Source organism: Heterocephalus glaber, unplaced genomic scaffold, assembly GCF_053883595.1.
Source record: "Heterocephalus glaber isolate CG9 unplaced genomic scaffold, H.glaber_assembly_v1.0 deba00001600, whole genome shotgun sequence".
Taxonomy (NCBI): Eukaryota; Metazoa; Chordata; class Mammalia; order Rodentia; family Bathyergidae; genus Heterocephalus; species Heterocephalus glaber.
Window position 1 is genome coordinate 17498315 of NW_028258372.1, and position 22647 is coordinate 17520961.

General features: G+C 39.0%; 1 long non-coding RNA gene across 8 annotated transcripts in view; it reads right to left on the reverse strand.

Annotated features, from left to right (window-relative positions):
- Positions 1-618: 618 nt before the first annotated feature.
- The window catches only part of LOC106010086 (uncharacterized), a 133914-nt gene continuing 111885 nt past the window's right edge, over positions 619-22647 (reverse strand). For 3 of the 8 annotated variants that reach the window (XR_015444553.1, XR_002397816.2, XR_015444555.1), the window contains exon 5: positions 3795-5405. This is a non-coding gene — a long non-coding RNA (uncharacterized LOC106010086). The other 5 variants (XR_015444550.1, XR_001184036.3, XR_015444551.1 and 2 more) reach the window with 5 other exon arrangements.

The window sequence follows — 22647 nt, forward strand, 5'->3', positions numbered from 1 at the left end:
TTTAAAAGTTCTGTAGGAGTACAAAAGACCTAGAAAAGTAAAAAGAAAAAGAAAAAAACCAAAAACACAGTGTTGGAAGACGTTTAGTACCTAATTTTAAGACTTCTTCTAAAGCTACAGTAATCAAGGCAGTGTTGGTGTAAGGAAAGACATATAGATCATTGGAATAAAACAGAGAATCTAGAAATAGAACCACACATATATGGTCCACTGAGTTTTGAAAGATTATTTAACATTAGCATTTTATAGAATATAAACTCAATTCAAGAGCCGAAGAAAAGATAATGTTTTCAGCAAATGGCACTAGAACACCTGGTATCCGTATATAAAAAATTAACCTCAATCCTTTATTTCCATACATGAAAATAACTTGAAAAGATCTATGAACCTAAATAAGAAAGCCTAAAAGCATAAAACTTTAAGAAGAAATTATAAGGGAAAATGTTTATGAATTTAGGGTAGGCAAGAATTTCCTAGGATACAAAAAACATGATGCATAAAAGAAAAAAATTGATACATGAGATTCCATCAAAATTTAGAACTTTAAATGACATCATTAAAATGAAAAGCAGTCCTTAAACAGACCATATTTACAATGCATATCACCTATGACCAAAATATATAAAGAACTCTTACAGCTCATTAATAGACAACCCAATTAAAATGTAGACACAAGAAGCTGATAAATAGCCAGTACAGCACAAGGAAAGGTGTGCAACTCTAGAATCAGAAAAATACTAATCAGTAGAATAACAAGATTGAATTGTACACTCATTAGGGAGATGAAGTTAAAAGTTTTAAAAGCCTTGTCATGACTTTTTCTTTTTGTTGGATTCTCCCCCGTTGTGTTTAATTTGTCACGCCCAATGGATTCATTCTGCTGGGTTTCCTGGGGTTGTGATCCTCATTGTCTTTTCCTAGGATATTGTCTCCTTCTTGCATGGATATGTGAAGGGGGCACAGAGGTAAAAGAAGCAAGGTAATTTCAGATGGTGATAAATTCTACAAAGATGATACGTGGGGAAATGTGATAGACAATATAAGGAACTAAGCTTTGTCAGTATTAGAATTTCTGTAGGCTTCTTTTCCCCAAAAAACTAACTATTTCCACTTCTTCCATAATTTTTTTTTTTCAGTACTGGGGATTGAACTCAGGACCTTGCACTTGTGAGGTAGGCGGTGGCACACCACTCAGCTAAATACCTGGCTTCCATATTTTTTTAATGTGATATGTTTTCTGATTCCAAGATAGAATACTTAGACCTCACTGGGGAGAGTTTCTTTTATTTGTTAAATATCTGAATAATTTGATTGTTCGAAGTAGACACATGACTCCAAATGTGAGTTACAGATACAGTGAGGATATGTTCTTCCTTAATTTGGAAGTCATACACCTGTGACTGCAGTCAAAGTCTGCAGAGACCCTTTGGCAGGCCTTGTACTTGTTGATTCTGTGTTTGTTGTGAGTTAATATCTCTGAGGTCCTTTCCAAGTGAATATTAAAAGTCAAACTTCTCACATCTTGTACTAGTCTAAATGATTTTTGAAAGCAAGAAATTTACAGAGATAATTCATCAAATTTTGTTTCAAGAGTTTTGCCTTGGTAGATACTTCTGCCAGTTGAGTCTGCCATCTAACATATTAGGTACCTCTCCCAGCTTCAGGTCATCTGCGAGTGTGACAACATGAACTCTCAAACCAAATTTCCCTTTCAAGTATTGAAAAGTACAAAAAACGGAGGCGCACACACCTCACCTTCAGAGTAACATCATCCACTTAAGTCACTTGGCCTTGGTTGCTTAGTAAGTTAGGAAATCACCTTTCATTTCTCCATGTTGCCCTTGAGAATATCAGATTCTGGCAAAAAGTTTTGCCAAGATCAAGCCACTACATTACCTGCTTGGTAATTCCATCAAAAAAGCAAATTAGTTTTATGGGACCTGTTCTTAATGCTTTCAAGTTGGCTTCCATCATTTGTACATCGTCTGCCTCAAATAGACATCTTTTTTCTTGTTTCTCCTGCCCTAAACACAACTAAAACAGTAATTATTGTCCTCAGGATTTTTGCATGTCTCAGCTTTTCCTGCAACTGCTATTTTGGGGATCTTTTGTCAAATTTTTTTGTGCTAATTCTTTTAAAACCTAAGTATACTGAAAAACCATGCAGGTAATTTCTCTGTTTTATTTTCTGCGTGTCCACACATACACAAGCTTGGATTGTTTCTGGCTATGGTAATACAAATGTTAATTTTTTATAATCTTTCAAATCCCTTAAGATGCCTTGCTTTTTGGAGTTACTGGTCACAGAATTATTCTTTCTTTTCTTTTTATTTTATAAAATCCTATTTTTTCCTTTCTCTTTCTTCTTTTGTGTGTGTTATGTTAGGGGGTGGGTACTGGGGCCTTGTGCATGCTAGGCAAACATTCTTCCACTGAGTTACATCCCCAGCCCTGAAATCTACTTTTCTAAAGTTTACCATGTGTGCTGATTTTTTTTAGAATTCTCTTTCTGAACTATGTTATAGGACTTTATTTCCTTTCTTTTTGGTACCGGGGATTGAACTCAGGATCTTTTGCTTTAGAGGCAGGTGCCAGAACCACTGAGCTAAATCCTCGGCCTGTTATAGGACTTTAAAACAGCGTGGTTTCCCTTCATTAATCTTAAGACCCTGGGTTAACAAATGGTCTTTGGAGTCAGATAGATGTAGGTTGGGCTTTCAAGTTCTTTATTACTAGCTTTGTACCTTGTACTAGTTAACCTTTGTAACCCTTAGTTTCTTCTGTAAAATGGGAATGAGCTCAGAAGCCTGTGAGAGGATTAAAGCAAGTAATTCCCAGCAGGTAGTCAGCACTCAATAGATGTTAATTTTTGTAATTATTTCAAGTATGTATTATGAGATTAAACATGTTATATGCTCAATAAGTATATGCTATTATCATTTTTATTATCCTTGTACATTCAAATTATTATCTCTGTACATTAGGATTGAATCATGTTTTGTGCAATGAAGGTATCTTTTCCTCAAGCTTCTTCTGTTATCTTTAAGTAGGAAAGAATTTACTAGATTTATTTTCTTTCAGAGTGTCAGTCTTTCTGGTATTCAAAATTTTATTTTGGCTCATGGTTTCAGGTGTCTCAGTACATATTCACTTACTCCATCACATTGGGCCTGTGATGAGGCAGAATATTATGGGAGTTGGTGCATAGTGGAGCAGAGCTGTCAACTCACAGAGCTGGGGAAACAGAAAGAGCAAGGAGAGGCCATTGTCCCAACGTCCGCTTTATGTGAAAGCCGCAGTGACATGACTTCCTCCAGTTAGACCCCTCCTCCTAAACTTTCCCTTGCCACTCAATAGTGCCATCAGCCACAAAGCCTTCAACATAATGAGATTTGGGAGGATATTTAATATTCAAATCACGACACATAGTTAAACCATATCTGAAATCATAGTTTGCCACCAAAACTTTCTCATTTTCTTCTAAGACCAGCTGGGGATATTCACCATCATTATTCTTTTTAACACCTGATGTTTTCCATCACAATATCATACCTAGTTATTGTTTTGTCTGAATCATTTGCTCTCTCATCAAATGGTAATGTAAAGTGCTTTTAATCAGTTAATGAATCTCTTACCGCATTGTTCTTTTCCTGTTCTGCCTTTTGCCAAGAGCCTGTTGCTCTTTATTATTGTAAGCCCCAGTCCAGGAAAATCAAATGTGTTTTTCACAGGAAGCTAACATTTCCTTTCCAGCATCTCCTTTTCATTTCCAAGGTCATTACTTTAAACTGGAATATGAGATAAAATGAATCTTCAGTGTGTGGTCATTGGTACTATGTTCATGATTTCACAGCCCTCTGAGGAGCACACCCCAGATTGCTGCGAGTGGCTTTGTCCCTCTCCACGAAGCTCAGTAGCAGTGGGTAGTGTTACCAGCCTTAAGAACTCTTGGCAGACTCTTACATTTCAAGTACGTAGTTAAAAAACTAACAAATCAAATTGATTACAACAATTGTGAACATTGTTTTGTCCAATCTTTAAAAACTAGATATAGTTGAATGTGTGTTTTTACATCACGAAACATGTTTGAAGTGATACTGGATATAGAATTTGGAATATTGCTTAATACTATAGAAAAGGTGTTTTCCCCCTTTTTTTTTTGATGGCCTGCATGTTCTGAGAATAATATTATCCTGCTTTTTTGCTCTTAGTAAGGAAGAACCTAACCAAACTGTAACTAAATCCTAACCACTAACTACTCTCCTAAACTAGGACTTCTTCCTCTTGGGTCTTGGGATGATGTGAGATGGCATTAAAGCTTCATTTTGTTTCATCCTCTAGGAAACTTCTTCAAGATCAAATTTTTAATGGTTCTATTATACTTCACCACTTAGATTGCAATTTGCTACTCCCATTTCCTTAATAATACCTTATAATTTTATTCTAGGTAGCCCTTTATTATATCAGAAGGAAGATTGTTGAATTATACATAACAAACATTTTTAAGGCTTTGTTGTTTATTGCTGTCCTTCTTTTCAAAAGATTATATAGATCATATAGATTTATACTTCTATGATCAGTGTATGAGACTGTTTCCCCTCACATTTTACAAGCTGCACATTTCCCTTCTAAGATACTTTTTTTCTAAGTAATCTTTGTTACAAATCATGTCAACTAGAAATTAGATTGTTTGTCCCAGTCCTGACCTTTATCACCTTATGTATACAGTACACACTTCACCTAACAAGAAGGCTCATACACAGCAGTAGAAACAAGAAAAGTTCATTTGTTTGATTTTCAAAATAAAAATGCTGAGGTGTATAATTAATGCAATGGTAATTTTATTCAAATTTATTAGATTATCCTAGAGAAAGAAAACCAAGACAAAATTCTATCTGAAGCAGTTATCACATTGGTAAATTTTAGCATTCAATATACAGATTTACTTGTACAATATGTGATTCTTTGTAAAAGGGACACAGCTGATATTTTACATCTTTTAAATAATCGAAGATTCTGAGGGCAGGAATGATTCTTCTGTGCCTTTTATAGGCAGAGAACCACAGAGCATTAGAGCTGAAAGCAGCCTCAATATTTCCCTAGTTCAGCACTCTTTTTCTGCAGATGAGGAAATGGAGTCCTGGAATTATGGAAGGACTTGCCCAAGGATAACAGCTAACTAAGGGCCAGTAGATATTACACCCCATCTACCCTTCTCCTCTTTCAGTGCTCCTACCAGTGCCTGCCCTCAAAGGTCAATCTAGTAAGAAAAGAGAGTACCACCTGTCTTATTTAGTGCAGGTTCATTTGAAATGGCTCTCCAAAGCACATATGATCAGACTTCTCATCCCAACTTTCCATTGGCTGGTTTATTTTTACAGCCCATCATCCAAAGCAGATACACACTATGAGATATAAGAAAAGTATATTTAGTTTAATTTGTTTGTATTGTCTTTATTTCTAATAAATTTATATGAAATATAAAACATTCAGGTTAACAAATAAGGATTTAAATATGGACATAAAATTAAAAAAGAGAAACCCAGTTTCCATGTACCATCAGAGTTAGAGCAATGGCTGGGATTGAATGTAAAATTTGGTCATGACTTTATGCAGCCTGAGGTGAGGGATAAGGAAGGGAAAAGTAGAAAGAAGAAAGGAAAAGAGGGAGAAAGAGAAGGATATGGGATAATTCTTATTAGCTAACAGGATGTTCTTTCCTTATCTGCAGTCTGCTTTCTGTAGTTTCAGTTACACTTGGTCAACTGAGGTCCAAAAATAATAAGTGGGAATTGCAGAAATAATTCATAAGTTTTGGGGGCTGTCTGAGTATGTTGTCATTCTGTCACTGAATACCATGAGTCATCCTTTGTCCAGAGTATCCATACTGTTTAGGCTATATGCCTATGTTACTTAGTAGTTGTCTAGGTTACTGGATATGCTGTGTTAAAGGTTCAAGTAATCATTATTTTTAATTCATAATGGCCCCTTTAGGACAAGAGCAGTGATGCTGGCAACTCAAATGTGCCAAAGAGAAGTTGTAAAGTGCTTTCTTTAAGTGAAAATATGAAAATTCTTGACTTAATAAGGAAAGAAAAGTTATGCCAAAATTTCTAAATTCTAGGACAGAACAAATCTATCCTTGAAATGGAGAAGGAAACAGACATTTGTGGTAGTTTTGCTGTTGCACTTCAAGCTGTAAGATTTCCTGCCATAGTGTGGGATGAGTACTTAGTTAAGATGGGAAAGGTTTTATATTTATGAGTATAAGTATAAGAAATAACACATTACTGTATAGATGTTGGTACTACCTGTAGTTTAGGACATCCATTGAGGGTCTTGGGACATATTCTCTGTGGATAAGGGGGAATTATTGTATTAAGTGATATAAGGTTCTTAATACCCATCTCATTGTGAATAATGAATTGGAATTTATAAAGCTTATTCTTGTGACATTTTTTGACAAAATAGAACAAAGATAAAGTAGCATAAAAATATTTTCTTGGGATGATAAGATAATGAGGTTCAAGTTCATAGAGTTTTGGTGGTCCAGGCTAAGATGGGAATAAAAACGATAATATTTACAGATATCATGTCTCTCAGACTCTCTTAACTGAATGCTTAATAAATACAATAACTCTTAGCTGGATTTTTAATAGTTGTTGATAGTTGAGATCAGATTTTCAAGAGGGTGTTCTGTTCTGCTAATTAAAGACAGATGTATATATTTTGCAAACCAGATGAATGGGTGAAAGGTCAACATTTGTTATAGTAATAGAGAAGTCTATTAATAATCTTACGTGAAAGGAAGGCAGGTCTCTGCCAAGCATGGAAGATCCCTTAGAATTTGTACATAATGGATATTTCACAATTCCCTGGGATGGAATGGCATGAATATTTCAAATTGAACCATCACAGCCAGAGAAAAACCTCTGTTAGATCTGAGAGTCATATCTACTTCTCAGTAGCATGTCTTCCTTGTGGGTCACTGGAATAAATTAGCCACAAAAAAAGCATTCAGGAAACTATATGATTTAACCACCACAAGGAGTTATAGGACATTAGCAAATTCAGTCGTGGAGTCTGTCACACATAAGGACATTTGTTTTTGTTTTGTTGTAGTCAGTGTTCATTGCCTTTTCCTGGTCAGTCTAATAAAATCATTCTGTCTACATATACACTAGGGCTGTTTCGTGATTGTGACTGATATATCTAGAAACTATTTGTGTCTTGCTAATTTTAGCAGTGGAGTTAGAATGCAGATTTCTCAGCTTTATCCAAGGATCTACATGGAATTCTTCTACAGCTTAGTGAATGAGAGGGATTTACTCTTCCTATTAACTACACTAATAACATATTTTAAAGGATGTTTTTGATTGCCTGATTGCCTGATGGTGTTATTGGATGGCTTCTTGTTAGAAACACATGGTCCTGAGGGATGGTTTGTAACATAAAAGATCAGTATGAATCACAAAAGGTCAATATTCAATCAAAAGTTTTTCACGTATTCCCATAACTCAGATGAAACCTGAAGTCCTCAACATGGTCCCTTAGTCATGTGTAACCTACCTTCACCTTCAACTCAAGGCATCATCTTAGCCCTCTATACTCTCTCTTCATCTTTCCCATCAAAGGACTTTCACCACTGCTATTCTTGCTGCCCAGAATGCTTGATATCTGGCTTATTCTTTCTTGTCTTCAAGGTCTCAGGGCATATGTACCTTTATAATCCTTTCTCATCCCAAATTAGATTCCCTAGTTACACTCTCTCATGCTGTCCTATACTTTCCTTTGTAGCCTTTACCACAGTTTTGAATTATTGCATTTATTTGAGTAACTATAGGTTACAAGTGGATGATAAGTTCCAGAAGGCTCCATACCTGTTTGTTTTGCTCAGATATGAATGCTCAGGTCACAGGAATGGATGGAAATTTATAGCTTCCATGATTGTAGTTCCATTTGGCATTGAGCTTTGAATATTCATTTTTTATAGAGTTCTTATCACTTAAAATGAAAAGATAAGCATACATTCTTTCCTTCCTAGCATTCCCTTTATCATGTGGTGCAGGCTGGTTATAAGGAAATTTCTTCTATGGACAGTGGGAGAAAGAGGTGCTCATTCTCTGAGGAGGGAGCTGATGAAAGCCCAGTGTGGAAACCATGCAGCCTCCTAGCTGTATTCCTAGCTCAGTAGAAAGGCTTGGGTACCTTGAAAGATGAGGGAGGATGTTGGTGCCCAACTAGTAGGGACTATCTTCATTCAGGTGTCACCTAGACTGGAGGAGTTCACAGCAGCCCAGTGTTCACCCCTCAAGATAGCAGCCAAGGTGTGCCTAGATCCTAGATCCTCTAGGCCACCCTCAGGAGAAGTGCACGCTGAAGGGAAGAAATGACTAAATGGCACAGAAGCTTGGTAACATAGAATATAATCAATTATTTCTCTAAAAAGAGAAAAATAAGCTTCATTTTAAGCTATAATTTTCCTGTTTCTTTGTCTATCAAGTATGGATTTCTCAAAAAGTAAATTTTATTTTCTTAGGGATATAAACTGACTTAGAAGGAAAGAGAACCCAAAGTAATATATCCTGGTGGAGAGATGTTGCATGCCAAGAAGGGCTTGGTTAATTTAGAGCCACTGGGTGGAATCCTAAAATCACAGGGCCAAGAGTCGGGAGACTGGGTTTGCATCCTTGTCTCAGCCCTGCTCAGCTCATCACTTCCTTTTATGGAGTTCCTCAGTTTCCCCACTATGAAATGGAGGGCTTGGTTGAGATTATAACTAAGATCACAGGTGTTTTCATGCAATATGATTCTAAATGAGAAGAGAAAAGCAAGGGAGAGAGGAAAAAAGGAAGAAAGATTGGTTAACTTTTAATATTGGACCTACGGTAGTTGAGTAGAATCAGTTCAACTCTTAATGACAGAAAACTGAAAATAATAGTGACTTAAACAAGTCTGAGGGGTATTTTTTTCTCAAGTAAAAGTCTAGATATTGGGTATCTATGACTAGAATGGAGAGTCAGGGGCCCAGGTTCCTTCCATCTTGTCCTATGCCAAGGTCATATTATGATCCAGGCTGGCAGCCAGTCATTGCCTACACTCCACTGATGAGAGCTTAATCTTATGGCCATATCTACCTGCAAGGGGATCCTATCGTATGCACCTTGAGACCATAATGTTAAGTGAAGTACATCAGGCACACAAACTTAAATATCACATGGTTTCTCTTATATGAGAAACCCAAAGTACAAATAAAGAGGAAAATAAAAGATAGATAATAGGAAATAGGGAGATCGATCCTTCTCAGAGAGGAAGGGGATCGAGAGATGGAAGGAGGGCAGAAGAGAGGAGAGGAAGGGGATTAAAAATAATTAAGATGTTATGTAAGTGTATCAACTCCCTATGAAGAATGTAATTATTATGTACTGCAAACATGTACTAATAAAAAATAAAAGTTAAAACAGGGATATATCATATATAGTTTTATTCTGGATGGCCCTGAAGACTACTGCTGCTGAGGAGTACCATAAGAGAAGAACAGATATTACAGGATAAGTAACAGGTTCTGCTAGAGCAGGATTCCCAAGAAAGGTTAATTAGGAAGAGATACAAAAATTGTAGAACAGACTGTTAGTATTGAAAATGGAACCCAGATTATTAAGTCTGCTTATTTTGTAATTTGGCAAAAATACAATAGAGCAATCGGCTTTTAGCTTCTCAGGAAAGGCAGAAACTTTGGTTTGGTATGAAAATGCAAAGCCACGATCAACAAAGGAAGAGAAAACAGACTTTTGGGACCATGTGTAGACTTAGGAAGTAGGACAAGATAGAAGAATATGCTAGGAAAACAGTGAACTCTAGCCACATGTTAGGGAGAATTCAGAGCCAAGAAAATTTAAACAAGACAGAGGGGAAATCAAAGTTGTCAAAATTAGCACTCCAGCGAAGTTAAATGTCTATAATTTGCTTTCTTGTTTGTAGCTTATACCCTGAGATTTCTCATATTATCATTTCTGTGTGAGATTGCCAGTGAATCATAAAAGGTAAGAGAGATGGAAGAGGATAGAAAATCAAGGCCTTTACTTTCATATTTGTAGCCCAAAGAAGGTATCCAGATCTTTCTTCACCTTCCATAAACTATGGAGAGGGCAGAAGAGCCGGTATCCCTAGAAAGCTAGGAGATGAAAAGTGAAATTTGCTGCAAGGCATAGAAGGACCGAGACTTATTCAGTTGCTCATCTGTTACAAAGCTTTGAACCTGGCCACCCTACCCATACCTTTGCCTTAGGAATGAGGACACTCTAGGCGAACATCTCAGGTAAAAGAAAGAGATGAAATTAATTTAAGAGAGGGTTTTCACTTGCCCAACAATCTCTTTACACTATGCTCACATTCTCATCCCCTTCTTGTGAGTCCTTTATCACCCCAGAGATTGAAGAGTAGAGAAAGAAAAAAGAGAGTAAGACATTAGTAGGGAAACTCATTAGCTAAGATATGTGAGTTGCCGTAACAACTTAACATAGTAAAAATTTGTTTCTATTTCATCTGATAGGCTAACAATTGAGAGGGATAGGGTGGGGAGTCAGGGAGCCATGGACCCTGTCATCATCAGTTTATGGCTGCCAGCATTGCCCTGAACATCAACCTCCAGCATGCAGATGGGGAGACAGAGTGGGAGACTGAAAAAGGGAGGCTTTTATTGCATTCCTGGAAGCAGCAAATGTCACTTCTGCTCATATTCCATTGATTATGATTCAGGCTGTGTCTGCATTTAACTCACAAGAAACTGACAATGTAGACTCTATGTTTGTCCAAGAAGGAAAAGGAATGGGGTTGTGATAAGTCAGCACCTGGGCCATGGTGGACATGAGAAGCCATTCTGCAATGGTCTGAACCATTATGGTAGTGAGAGCACAAAGCTAATATTGCCCAGAAAAGGATTTTACACTACAGACTAGGAGATTAAAGAAAAGGTTAGCATGATTAATCTTCCTGCTGGAGCAACTCTTTGATTTGTTTCTTTTAGTCCTACTATATTATGACTCAATGTTCCAATCGGATCTACTCATCTCAGGGAGTTATTACATACTACATGCCCACAGGATTAGGCTTGCTAGAACCCTACATCAGTCACATTTAAAAGATTCTTCAAAACCTTTATATAGTTCCACCCAACTGCTTGAATATCTTCTATGCTGGGGAACTTTTAATCTTAGAAATAGCCCAAGTCATTAACTTATTAATTAAATATAGTTTGAATACATTCCCTCTTCTAATCACTAGAATACAAGGTGCCAAAAATATAGGCCCAATTCTTAAGAATTTCATAGCTTTTAGCATAGTTTGTGTTTGTGACATTGGGCCACATACTTTGTGTCTGTTGATAATATTTGCCATTCCTCTCCCTCATATAGGTTGTCCAGGCATCTGGGTAAGTTGAAAGTATAATACTGTCATCCTCTCTCAGAGTCTGCTGGGATGTGAATGATTTTTGCCACCTGCAAATTACATGTGGTGAAAATCTAATCCCAATGGCAACAGTGTGGGTGACAGTATGAGGTTATGAGGGCTCAGGCCTCATGAATGGACTAATGCCACTGTAAAACAGGCTTGTAGGAGTGGGTTCTCTCTCTTCTGCTCTTCTGACATATAAGGGACAATGCTCCTAGACTATGGAGGATGTAGAATTCAAGATGCCATCTTGGAAGCAGAGATTGGGTCACTCCAAACACCAAACCTGCCAGCACTTTGATCTTGGACTTCTTAGCCTCCAAAACAGTGAGAAATAAATGTCTATTCTTTATAAATTATTTAGTCAGCTCCACTGGGCTAAGACAAACCCTAATCAATCTCATCCTAATTAGCTCTAAAAATGTCAATCCTAACTCGCACAGGACATTTGGAAGCTGCCCACACATTTTCAAAACTCTATTTTACCCAGAGGACACTTGGGAGTTAGTCACTTGTCCAGTTGCAAAATTGCTTTTCCTCTGCCTTTCCATTTTAGGTTTCTAAATTCTGCCCCTGGGTCCATTTCAAGCCCATAATTGGATCATTCAGGGGCTGAGCTGACTGTGCCCTTATCCGTATTCATCTTGGGAAAAAACAGAAACCATAGCTCACTTTTCATTGCAAAACTTGCCTATGCTCTTTATTTCAAAACCACTGCATGTGTTGCATCTGAAAAATGGTCACCCATATCAAAGTTACCTCACCCCTTGTGTTGCCAATTCAAAATATAATTTGTGATTTATCCCACTATAAATTTATACACACATATATAAACTATTCTATTATCTATCTATCTATCTATCTATCTATCTATCTATCTTTGTGCTTACAAAGTAGGGTGCTTTCAAAACTGTGTTGGAAATTCATTCTAGAAGGTCATTTAAAAATCCTCCAGATCATATTCCCTGACTGCTCTTCTCCTCCCTCTACACACACATCAACTCTCTCACTTCAGAGAGTTCTAATTCAGCCTGCAGATAATCTTCCCAATCTTTGCTGTTGGTCCTGCCGGTCAAAATTCTTCCATGATCCAAAGCTGGCATTTGGGGGTTGGTAAACAAAGTTATTCCTAAATGTCCTTATTTCATCATCTATGAAAAGCTCATTATGTTTTAAAGCTCTGCTCATTTCCTCCTACTGGGCTTTCCCTGTTCTAACCAGCCCTGGAATGTCTTAATGATGTGAGGAAACCAGCAGGAGCCCCAAGTCACGGGGGCTCCCTGGGGACCTGATGCACATTATCCTATTTATTCCTCTCCACCACTGTTCCCATCTGCTTCTATTATCCCAATGTTGCACATGAGGAAATGAAGCAGAACCAGGTCAGCCACTTGCCTCAGATCCCGAAGGTGGCAGGTGGAATTCAAATTCACATAGATCTAACTTCAAAGACAAAGCTTTCTACTGCTCCAACAAATTAATATCCTTATTGAAGTTTGGAACTAGTAAAGCCTTGAACAGCCTATTAACCTGCTTTGAATGTTGGGTTCCTTATCAAATGAAAAAGAAGGGCTAGGTAAGCACCAAGATTTTCTAGCTATAATATTCTTTCTGTTCTTATTGCTCTTGGGCAGAGGAGGAATGTGCAACAGCAACAGGCCTGAGGTCAACAACACTCATTCATCAAGTGCCTGCTCCAATAAGAGATGGATTATAACTTTATTCATTTTAATCACTCTAATAAGTCTACGAAGGTGTGATTATTATCCCCTTTTTAAAAGATGAGGAGACTGAGGCTCAGAGAAGTTCAGAAATATACCCTAACTCACACAGCTAAAAAGAAGCAAACCTAGAAGTACCTTATTTCTAAGTCTATGCCCATGTGTCCATCATGTTACATTTCTGGGGAAAGAAGAGGAGTGGGTGGAGGTGGATATTGTAAGAAATGGCCATGTAGGGTCATATCAAAAGTCATATGGCACCCCATTACTAGGTACAATTTTCATGTTTTTATGTATCGGTTAAAATAAATTTAATTAATAGTATAAGTGAATAAAATCAGAGCAAAAAAAGAGAAAGAAATGGTCATTTAGGGGCAGATAAATCTGTACATATGTCAGAATGGGCAGAGGTTAGGCAATTGGGATAAGAAAGGGTGCTGGGAAGGAACAGGTAATTAATTATAAGCCCCGTCTTAGTGTCCCCAACTTCATTCCTTACTCCAGGCAGATGTGGTACTTGTTTCCACACGTGGTGTCCTGCCCTGGAAGGACCTTTGCCTGGAAGAGCTTGGCTAGGCAACCAGTCTTATTTATGGAAACTCCTTTGACCTCAGGTCATTTATATCCCCCATCTCATCATCAGGTCCATACTTCCAGATACTTTTCTGACTTCTCTAAACTTTAGCCTGGATGGTTTACAGAAACTGCCAAACTCCCAGCCCAAGTTTTATTATGCCCAGTGCTTTTCTGGGGCTACCCAAGTCTTGGTGTATAGTAGAGAAGGCTTGGTGGAGTATGAACTTATCAATAGCTATGATGGGGCCCATGCTCTACCGAGGTCCTGAGTCGCAGAGAACACGCCGAATCAGCCTGCTGCAGACAAGCAGGTCTGTGCACGCCCTGCCGAGGTCCTGAGTCGCGCAGAAGACACCGAATCACCCCGTTGCAGACAGGCAGCCACCTGGTTCCACATTACAAAGATGCAGAGGACACCAGACCACCAGACCAAGGTACTGAGTCCCGCTGTTCCCGGCCCAGAAGTAGGGGCTTCTGAGCCGTGGTCCCACTGCTCCCAGCTCAGAGGAAAGGGCTTTTGGGCCACCTTCTGTCCCACTGCTCCTGGCCCAGAGGAAGGGGCTTCCAGGCCACCATCCCTTCCACCGCTCCTGGCCCAGAGGAAGGGGCTTCCCAGCCACCATCCCTCCCGCTGCTCCCAGCCCACAGGAAAGGGCTTTTGGGTCACCATGCCTACCACTGCTCGCGGCCTCTGGCCCACCTCACCCAGCTCAGAGGAGGTAATCTGTGCAGGCGCTAATAGCTCCCTGCCCCAGTCGAAATGAGAAAACACGTAAATAAGTCTCAAAACCAGACTTCCAGATCACCTACAGCAACCACAAAGGGAAATGAGTTGGAACACTCTGATCCTCAACCACCTGGACCCACTGAACTGGCAACAAAAGGGGATCTGGAAAAAATGAAATCAGAAATAATTTCTCAGATAACAGGAGAAATTGTGCCCCTAGTGCAAGACATCATTAATAAATCTAGAGAGGAGCTCAGGAACATGATGGAATCCCAACATAAGAAACAAATGGAATCCATAAAACAGATGCAAATAGATTTCCAGGACATGAAAAACTCCATTGAAAGTCTACACAGCAGAATGAGCCAATGTGAGGACAGAATTTCAGATATAGAAGATAAGATTGCAATTAATGACCAGAAAAAGAAAAATTGCTTCAAAATTATAAGGGAACATGAGAAATCAATCCAGCAGCTGCTAGATGATGCAAAGAAGAATAACATAAGACTGATTGGGCTCAATGAAGAAACAGGAGAGAGTGCAGATGACATAAAAAACCTCTTCACAGAAATAATGGCAGAAAACTTCCCAAGCAGGGGAAAAGAGCTTGATATACAGATAAGTGAGGCATATAGGACTCCAAATAGCCTTGATCAAAAAAAAATCTACACATAGGCATATAATTGTTAAGATTCCAGAAATACAACAGAAGAACAAAGTTCTCCAAGCAGTCAGAGAAAAGAAACAAATCACATACAAAGGAAAGCCCATCAGAATCACAGCAGACTTCTCAACACAAACCATCAAGGCAAGAAGAGCTCGGAGTGACATATTCCAACCCCTAAAAGAAAACAGCCTCCAATCCAGATTGATGTACCCTGCAAAACTATCTTTCAAAATGGATGGAGAAATAAGATACTTTCATGACAAAGAGCACCTTAGGAACTTTGTGAATACCAAACCAGCACTCCAAAGAATTTTACACAATATCCTAGGAACAGACATTGAGGATCACAACCCAGGAAGCAAAGCAGAATGAACCTATCTGGCATGACAAGAAATTAAATGTAAAGGGGGAGAACACAACAAAAAGAAAAAGACATGGCAATGACAAGTCAATACATTTCAGTTATAACAATAGCTATGATGGAAAAGGACAATCAATGAGAGAGAATAAGCAGGAGTCTAGCATGGGTTACTGTGAGTTCAAGTAGATGTGAGTTTGGATAATACTTGGCTTCTGACTTCAACTATAGCCTTCTCCCTTTTCTGACTTCAACTTACAGCTTCAGTTGGTAAAATGGGAATGACTGGAACATTGTATGGTGGCTATAAACACTAGGGAAAAATATGTATGGTGCCTTAAGCACACTGGAGAGACAGGAGGCAGGTCCTGTTATCATTATTATTGAGGAAATAGCATGAGACCTTTTCTTGCCATGATTATTCAAGCAAGCAGCACCATTTCCATGCTGGTTTTTTTCCACGGTGTTTTGATTGTCCAAAAACTGGGGTGTGACAATTGGTGAGTCAAAGCTGACAATACTCACTGGAAACTAATGTTCAGAATGAAGCAACTCTGGAGTTGAAAACCAGCTCCCAAAGCTGCCAGAGTACACCACTCAGAGCCTTAATGGAAGACTTATACAGCTTCTTACAGGGGAAGTTTTCTAAATCTGCCTTTTCCTACTTTGAAATAGATATGAAATTATTGCCCATATTTGACTGATACACAAGAAAATGAAGGAAAAATAACCCAACATTAGTAAAGGGAAAAAGCAAACCGGTAGTAGCGAAAATAAAGTCATCTGTGAAGCAGGGCAGACTGTGGAAGGTGGGCATGACACTCAGTATGATAAAGGGGCCCACTGGTCATGCAGGTGGCCCTGTGATCTGGTTAATGGCTTTATTTATGAACTTTTGTTAGTGTCTTTGCAGTGATCAGAGATAGCCCGGTGTGAATAAAAAAAACTTAGTCATACGGAATATAGAATGTCACTCACATTTATATGGGGGTGGGCAAGATATGCTATTTGAGCTTCAGAGCCCTCAATAATTCTACACAGAGGGACTCTTTTAGGAAGGAACTTCCCAAACTTTGCTCTTTGAACCTGTACACTTTTCCTCATATTCTTACTAAGCCCCTTTGATTATTTTTTAGGCTTATCTGCCAGCTAATGCAATGAAAGAGGAGTTGAAGAAGGAAATAGGAGAGTGCAGGCATGAGGCAGGGCGGTAGGGTAAGCCTGAAGAATCATAGAATCTTCAGTTGGTGATGTGATGCCATGAAATCAAGTGCGGATGTGGATTGAATAACTGTGCTTGTACGCTGCAGCTCTGTGTCTTTCTGGAAGGCCAAAGTATTGTGTAGAAACCGGATACCATTAGTCAGTGGCCTGGGTTGGCCTGAGTCAGTGTCTCCTTGCTTTACTTTTTGCATATTCTCATGTTCTGGGCTTCCTGGAAGGGATCCTAAGGAGGTCAGTTTCAGGCCTTTGTGAGGCTGGAACATTGAGTGTTTGGTGTCTATCCAAGACCCACTGGAAGTGAGTGATTGTGTGTGTGTGTGTGTGTGTGTGTGTGCACGCATCTGACCCAGGATATGCACAAAAGCAGCCTCCTTCACAGCCCCACCCTCCCTGCAGGCCCCCTGTGGCTGTTTCAGAGCTCCAGGGTAGCTTGATCTGAGGTCTGTCCATCTGTCCCCTCCTTGTTTACCGGAACATTGGGTCACTGAGTGCAGCTGGAATGCAAGCTCTGGGCAGTTCAGTGAGGATGAGGCGGGCCCTGCAAGACATTTTGTCATTGCAGTGTTTTTCCTTCCCTCCCACTGACTTTCTTGCAGTTCTGAGCCAGGCTCAGTGTGTATCTCCAGCAATGCATTCCAGATTCCTAGCTGCTTGTAACACAGCAAGTCTCATGCCTCTCCCTTTAAAATCCAGGTGCCCTGAAAGTTAGAGATGAAAACACTTGCACATAGGCAGAGATGGTGTGAAGTACAGCATAATCCCAGGAATGGGGCATCCAAGGTTCTTGTGGTTTGTGGCTTCCTACTGTCTCATGAAGTTCAGCCATTGTTTCACCTCTTAAAAAGCAAAGAGGAAAACAATCCTTGTGATGCCTTTGTGACACAGTTAAAAAGAAGCAAGAGCAAATTTGCATCTAGCTAGTGAATCAGGAAACTGAAGGTGGCCATGTTACTTGTTTTCTCCCTGAGCACAGGTCTGCATGATGCTCTACCACCTTGAGCTCTGGGGATCTTGCTCACTTCTACTCCTCTCTCTCTCTCTCTGAAATGAACCCAGGCCCTTACTAGGCAAGTGTTCTACCACTGAGCTACATCCCAAGCCCTACTCCTACTTTCTTTCCAGTCTTCCTGTTCCCTTATTTTTTCCCTTCAGTTTTTTCTGTCTTCATCATGATTACTTCATTCCTTCCCTGAACTAGATGAAATATTGAGGTGTCAAGGAGAAAGGGCCAAACATATCAACTATTTAAAACTCTTACTTATCTCATGAAGAGTGAAAAAGATGCCTGTGCCTTTTCTTAGATTTGTTCTTGCTATTGAATAATTTATGGATAATTTAGGGATGTGTCTTGGTTCTCAAAGTGTGGTCCTCTGACCTTTAGCATCAGCATGCTTGGAACTTGTTAGAAATGCACATTCTCTCCCAACTACCCCCTCCAGATCTATCAAATCAAAAACACTTGGGGCACAACCACCTGAATTTTAACAAGCCATACAGGTGATTCTGATACATGCAAAATTTGAGAGGCCTTAGGGTGGAGGGTTCTCTGTGGGACTGGAGTGAAAGGAGATGTTCAGATTTTTTTGTGCCCTCTAGATAGGATGACAGAGTGTGTGCTACTCTGGTGATGTCTGGCACACACACCTTGCCTTTCAAGCTGGGGCAAGGGTGAGTGTGAACAGAGCAACTGGGAGGTGATGGCGGCCCTTGCAAAGTTCTTAATGGGCTGACTTCACAGACCACCCTCTGGTCAGGGGTCTAGAGTTTTCTGATCTTCACATTGTGCCCAGCGCCATTCTAAGAGCAGGAGGCTCGTGGTACATGTTATGTAATTATGTAGAATTCATCACTCTGTTTCTCTTTTGCCATAGGCAACTAAGCTTACTACTAGTCGTAGATGCAAATGGTGTAGTCTATTCCTTTTATTGTTTTCCTTTCTTGGATTAAATCAAGCAGATAACTAAAAACGTACTCATCATCTTGGAAATACTTTTCTTTCCATTGTTTGAAAGGCTCACAAAAAGAGGCCCCCAAATTATTGAGAGAGTTGGGATATAATAATTTAGATTTGTCATATTTAACTTGGTAACTACTAGTCACATGTGGCTATTGAGCAACTACAATGCAGGCATCAGAACTGAAACTGTAGTGTAAAGTATATACAAGATTGTAAAGGCTTAGTTAAAAAAGAAATTATGTCATTAATAATTTTGTATAGATTTCATGTTGAAATGATAACCCTGGGTTAGGTTAAATATACAGTAGTACCTCGGTTCACTAATTTAATTCGTTCTGCGATTCTGGAAAAGATGGCCATAGTTGTGTTTGTCACCCAATGCAGAGTTTGCAAATAAAAATCAAATTTTGCCAACTACTTCTGTTTGTGAACTAAATTATTCCCAAACAAAAGCATTTGTGAACCAAGGTATCACTGTATTACTAAAATTAATTTCATCATTTGTTTTTACCTTTAAAAATGTGGCCCCTGAAAAATGAAAAATATAAATGTGCCTCACATTATATTTCCGTTAGACAGTGCTGGTCTGCTTAATCTGGGGCTCTAGTCAAACCCTGGAAATCCCAGGATTTGGGAAGAGACTAGTAATTGTGTCAGAAACAAATTCAAGGGAGCAGGTATAAACAATACATCATGAGCCTTTAGCTGAGGGTACATAGCACAAACCATGGTAGTTAATCTTCTGGCCTTTGGAGCTAGACGTACTAGGGTTGAATCTGGATGCTACCACTAATTTGGGCAAGTAACTTAACCTTTCTCAACTTCAATTTGTAAAATGGGGTTGTCTTAGTTTCAAACTCAAAGAGTTTTCATGATTATCATTAAGAGAATGAATATAAAAAACTTACTACTATTCCTGGCTGATATTATGTACCCAATAAATACCAACTCTCCACAAGTAAGAAGATGTTATTAGGTACTGACTGTGAAATATTTATTTCTCAGGGTCATTCCTTTCTGATGGATGCTCCTCTACTTGATTTGTATGCCATCCTTCCCCAAAGTATTAGATGCTTACAATAGCTTTTCAATGCTTCTTCAGCTGGAAATCCACAGCTGGCTATGGGCCCTTCCATGGCACCACATAGCATGTCCAGAAGATCTTCACATACTTCCATTTTCTTACCTAGTATGCAGTGTAAAATCCTTCTCTCAGCAAAATTAATCTTCCACCCTTACTACCCCATGGATATGGACTACTGTAGAGGTACTCTGTTGGACTTTTATGTCCAACATGGCCCATGCCACTGGCTGATTCCAAGCCAATGGGCTTCTTCCTAGGGGTACAGAGAGTACACATCTTCAGGTGCCTGTGAGTTAAATGTAGTAACAGCCTGAATTTTTGTTTTCAAAGTAGGAAAAATTTATTGAGAGGAAGAAAGCTTCTGTCTAAGAGAGACAGAAGGGGGACCTGAAAGTGGGTTGCCCACTCACCTAACTTCTCAAAGGTGTTTTATGGGATAAAGCCATGAGATGAGGTGGGTTCAAGGTGGGACAAAACTGTAGTCAACTAGAAACACTACAAGTACAGTCACTTAGGTAATATTGATCCAATGAGAAATCACAAGGTGGACAAAACTATGAACAACCAATAAGATTATGACAAGTATAGTTGCTTAGGTAATATTGATTAAATGGGGATCCAATGGGGAAACAAGTCACATAGCAAGTGTACAAAGAATGAGCAAGTATTTTCGGTGGTAAGGGGTGGGTCAGGGATCTTTCCTGGTAGATCTTGGTCCCCCACCCAGGTGATTGATACCTATTTAGAATATCAGTCACTGCTATTTATCCTACATGGGTATGGTGTTTCTCTTCTTTTACAATGCTGGCTTTTAGTGAATGTGTCTTGATTGTCCTCCATGTTGGCTCATTATGGGCTGGCCTTGTCTAACTGCCTATAAGATATCTAATTAACTTACTTATCTGTAATATTTCCCCCTCTGAAGAACTACTCCTAACTGCTGTGAGGGAGCAAAGGGCAAAGACTGTTCTGGCTACTTCCAGATGAAGGGGGTTGTAGTTGTGATCAGCAGTCAGAGTTACTCTACAGAGGGTCTATCTAAAGGCCTTCAATAGATGCCAGACATTGTCATCTTGGTAGCTATATAGCTTTCAGTCTGGAGGAAACAAAGCCAAAGAAACAGTTAAGAATACATTGGCCAGGGGCCAGGGATTTAGCTCAATGGTTCCACTGCCTGCCTCGCAAGCGCAAGGATCCAAGTTCGATCCCTGGTACCAAAAAAAAAAAAAAAAAAGTAAAAGAATACATTGGCCAAATTATAAGGTCAGCAGGATTGCTATGAATATAGCCAACAAGCACTTTGCAGCCTGAATTTTAACCAATAGAATATGAGAAGAATGGCATGCACTACTTCCAGTCTCATAGTAATGATACGGAAAAGTTTTAGATACCTTAATAGGTTGAATATTAAGTTAGTTGTAGAAGCAAAATAAGTAATGTGTTATTTTAAGATTTGCTTTTCCCGTAACTCCTTGTTTAAGATGAGGATTATCTGACTAACCAGTAACTTCATTAACCTAACAAAGTTAGCAAGCCAGGGTGAATTTACAATGTATATGGCCTACCTTGTGTCTGTGACTTATAAATAGGAACTGGAATTGTATTTACATATCAAAGACCACTAGGGGTGAGATAATGGCTAAAAAGGATATAAAAAGGGAAATGCTGAACAAAGGGGGGCGGATACTGACCAGACTGGTTTCTGGCTTTCCTGCCCACTCAGGAGAAGAAATTTTATTATTTTATCCAAATTCTCTGTCTCTGTGTATTTCTTTCTGAGATTTCTGCAACAGTAACAGTCTCCTGCTTGTAGTTTTCCAGCTCTGTCTCAGTCTGCATCCTGGAGGCCAGTGCTCAGGGCACAGCTAGCAGCTATAAATTATAGATTGCAGACCTTGTAGCTTCCTGGCTCCTCCTGTCTCTCCCACTTTATGCCTGGCTCCATTTTGAAGGATGTTGAGTGTAGTGTCCAAATAGCATATCTCCATTTGTGATGTTTCTGATGTCCTAAAATGCTGATACCATGATACAACTTTAACAGTTTATTAACCACTGCCAAAAAAATTCTGTTTTCCTCTATGGCTACTGCTTAAAACAACTACAGGAATGAAGAAGCAGAGATTATGTAAAGGATTTCTAATCAAGATTGGGTGTTGCAAGTATTGGTTCTGGGCAGTATTCAGCACTGAGTAAAGAATAAGCAAAGTATAGAGATGACATAGTTGGCCGAGGAAGGGATTAAAGATTCTTGGTCTTTCTCAGAATTGTAGCACTTAATTAATCATCAGCATTGTCATCATGATCATCATTATCATCATCAAAACAGATACTTTTATTCAGTACTTCCTACATGCCAGAAACTTTGCTAAGTGTTTTTCATGGTTGATCTCATTTAATTCTCTTGACAGCTATGAGGTAAGTGCTATTATTACACCATTTTTACAGATGAAGAAACTGAAGCATAGCAATATTAAATAACTTGTTCAAAGTTAACACCCTTGCTGATGACTTTGCTGAAACTTTCATGCTCGGACATAAATTGAGACTGCCTTATTAAAGATCATAAAGGGAATCCCTAGATCAGAAGTTATTAACCCTATGTCAACTCAAAGGTCTCTTTTTGCAAGCAATATTTCACAACACCACATTTATTATCCTGAAATGAAATTCACAGATTATATAATCTATCTAAACATAGGGTTTGACAGGGATTTAGCTCAGTGGTTCTGGCACCTGCCTCGCAAGCGCAAAGTCCCAAGTTTGATCCGCAGTACCAAAAAAAAAAAAAAAAGATTACAGGCAAATGCCACCTGTAAACATAGGGTTTGAAAATCATTATTTTGGTATAAAAACATGAAGTTGATATATTTTATAAGGATTAT